The following is a 3679-nucleotide window of genomic DNA, read 5'->3' on the forward strand; positions in this document are numbered from 1 at the left end:
TGTATGGATAGCGTGCTGGGTGCAATGCTCTGCACGTACCCCCTGTGCATGGATAGTGTGCCGGGTGCAATGCTCTGCACGTACTCCCTGTGTATGGATAGCGTGCTGGGTGCAATGCTCTGCACGTACCCCCTGTGCATGGATAGTGTGCCGGGTGCAATGCTCTGCACGTACTCCCTGTGTATGGATAGCGTGCTGGGTGCAATGCTCTGCACGTACTCCCTGTGTATGGATAGCGTGCTGGGTGCAATGCTCTGCACGTAGCCCCTGTGTATAGGAATGGCTAGTGTGCCGGGTGCAATGCTCATGAGACGGGGGCTTTCTCTGGCGCTCCCATAGAAAATAACGGCGCACCTTTCCGACCAGCCGCTCCTTCCGCTTCAGGGAGAGCTCCACGGGGCCCCTGTTCTCTTGTGGTAGAGCCCCCACCGATCTGCCGGTTATCCTCCATCTTGTTGATGTACATAGTTTATTAGGGCACTTTCACACTAGCGTTTTTCTTTTCCGGCGCTGAGTTCCGTCCTAGGGGCTCAAATCCGGAAAAGAACTGATCAGTTTTATCCCCATGCATTCTGAATGGAGAGTCCGTCCTTCAGGATGTCTTCAGTTCAGTCTTTTTGACTGATCAGGCTTTTCAGAAAAACTTAGGCCTCTTTCACACTTGCGTTGTCCGGATCCGGCGTGTACTCCACTTGCCGGAATTACACGCCGGATCCGGAAAAACGCAAGTGTACTGAAAGCATTTGAAGACGGAACCGTCTTCCAAATGCTTTCAGTGTTACTATGGCACCCAGTGTTACTATGCCATAGTAGGAGCGGGGGAGCAGTATACTTACAGTCCGTGCGGCTCCCGGGGCGCTCCAGAATGACGTCAGAGCGCCCCATGCGCATGGATGACGTGATCCATGTGATCACATGATCCATGCGCTTGGGGCGCCCTGACGTCACTCTGAAGCGCCCGGGGAGCCGCACGGACGGTAAGTACACTGCTCCCCGCTACACTTTACCATGGCTGCCAGGACTTTAGCGTCCCGGCAGCCATGGTAACCACTCTGAAAAAGCTAAATGTCGGCTCCGGCAATGCGCCGAAACGACGTTTAGCTTAAGGCCGGATCCGGATCAATGCCTTTCAATGGGCATTAATTCCGGATGCGGCCTTGCGGCAAGTGTTCCGGATTTTTGGCCGGAGCAAAAAGCGCAGCATGCTGCGGTATTTTCTCCGGCCAAAAAACGTTCCGTTCCGGAACTGAAGACATCCTGATGCATCCTGAACGGATTTCTCTCCATTCAGAATGCATTAGGATAATCCTGATCAGGATTCTTCCGGCATAGAGCCCCGACGACGGAACTCTATGCCGGAAGACAAGAACGCAGGTGTGAAAGAGCCCTTAGCATGTTGTATTTTTACCTCCGGCCAAAAAGCCTGACCACTTTGACTGAACGCCGGATCAGGCCTTTTTCCCATTGACTTGCATTAACGCCGGATCTGGCGCTGTGTGTTCAGTCAAAACGGATCCGGCTTTTGCATGTTAAACCCGAAAAATGTGAAAAAAAAGTTAAAGTCCATAAATGGCGGATCCGTTTTTTCCAGTGCATTTTTTCATTGTGATCAAAATCCTGATCAGGATTCAAATGTAATCCATTTTCACACGTTTTTCCGGATCCGGCGGGCAGTTCCGGTGTCGGAATTGAACGCCGGATTAAAACAACGCTAGTGTGAAAGTAGCCTTACTTGTTTTATATTTCATTAAGAAATTTAGCTAAATTAAAATAATCCAGGGGGACGTGATCCAATCTTTTCCCCATGACAGTTTTCATCTCCGCTGCCTCCGCCGGCCGTTTCTGCTCCTTCTCGGGGATCTCACTAAGGCCGAGTTGTGTGTGACCCGTGCCAGTGCTGCGGGCTGCAATGCACGTTCGCCGGCCGTGGGTCAGCCGCACCGGATCGCGGACCCATTCACTTTAATGGGTCCGTGATCCGCCCGTTCCGCAAAAAGATAGAACAGGTCCTATCTTTCTGCGGAAGTACGGGACACAACCCCACGGAAGCACTCCGTAGTGCTTCCGAGGGGTCCCGTTCCATGCGGCCGTTCGGCAATTCCGGATTTGCGGACCCATTGAAGTGAATGGGTCCACATCCGTGATGCGGAATGCACACGGAACTGTGGCCGTGTATTGCGGCCCGCAATACGGCCACGGATCACACACGTTCGTGTAAACTAGGCCTAAGGAGAAGGAACAGTCCGGAGCCAGTGACGCTGAAAGATGGAGAAGAAAAACTGTTGAAAACCTTTAGGCCTCTTTCACACGGGCGAGTTTTCCGTGCTGGTGCAGTGCGTGAGTTGAACGCATTGCACCCGCACTGAATCCGGACCCATTCATTTCTATGGGGCTGTGCACATGAGCGCTGATTTTTATGCATCACTTGTGCGTTGCGTGAAAATCGCAGCAAGCTCTATATTCTGCGTTTTTCACGCAACGCAGGCCCCATAGAAGTGAATGGGGCTGCGTGAAAATCGCAAGCATCTGCAAGCAAGTGCGGATGCGGTGCGATTTTCATGCACGGTTGCTAGGAGACGATCGGGATGGAGACACGATCATTATTATCAGAATGCATAGTACAGTAGGGCTGGAGGGGTTAAATTTTTTTTAACTCACCTTAATCCACTTGTTCGCGCAGCCCGCATCTCTTCTGTCTTCTTCTTTGAGGAATAGGACCTTTGATGATGTCATTGTGCTCATCACATGGTCCATCACCATGGTAAAAGATCATGTGATGAGCGCAGTGACGTCAAAGGTCCTATTCCTCACAGAAGAGATGCCGGCTGCGCGAACAAGTGGATTAAGGCAGGGCTCGACAAATCCCAGGTCGCCATGGCGACTAGTAATTTTGTCCTGGCGCCTGGGTATTTGCTCCTGCTTGAAAATAGGCCCAGCAGCCGGGCGCAGCCACTGGAGGGTTAGAACCGCGAGCAAAATGAACCCCTATTTTTTAATCACTTGCGCCCAGGCTCGGTCTGCCACCCTGCCCGGACCCCTCAGCTTTCGGCTCCATCGTGGTTTGGCCACTCTCTCTCGCCGTCTATCGGTCGCAGCGTGCTCATGTCGCCGTGTGTCATCTCCAGGGCAGTTAAAAATGGCGAAGCCTTTACCGGAGCCTGGCCGGTACTTATGTGATAACTGTCCGGCAGACATCAGAGCCCGTGTCCTGGTGAGAGAGGCTCGGCGGGGGGGAAGAGGAGTTAGTGCAGGGGAGGCAGAGCGGGAGCACAGGTAGCGGCGCTGCACTCGCTGACAAGTGGAGGGAAGACAATCAGCCCATCATCATTCCTCCTGCTGTATACAGCAGGGGACATGATCGGGCAGCGCAACATCCCAGGGCACCAAGTGCTGCCAGGTCCCTGCACGGCCGGCTCTGCGGCGGTAAATGATGCGCTCTGCACTTATCCGCCAGGCTCAAAGTTTGTAATGTCTGTTGGCCTCGAGCACGGCCATGAACCCAGCGGGGAGCTGCATACCTGCTGCCGTCATTAGGCCGGAGCTCCTGCTATCCATCCCTGCAGTTACCATTCGGCCAATTCTTAGTTCTGTCCCTTTCTAGGAAAGCTGGGTGACAGCCTGTATACCACACAGAAAGCCGGGTGGCAGCTCCTAGGAGAGCGGTGTGGTATACAGGCTG

The sequence above is a fragment of the Bufo bufo genome, chromosome 3 (genome assembly GCF_905171765.1).
Source record: "Bufo bufo chromosome 3, aBufBuf1.1, whole genome shotgun sequence".
Taxonomy (NCBI): domain Eukaryota; kingdom Metazoa; phylum Chordata; class Amphibia; order Anura; family Bufonidae; genus Bufo; species Bufo bufo.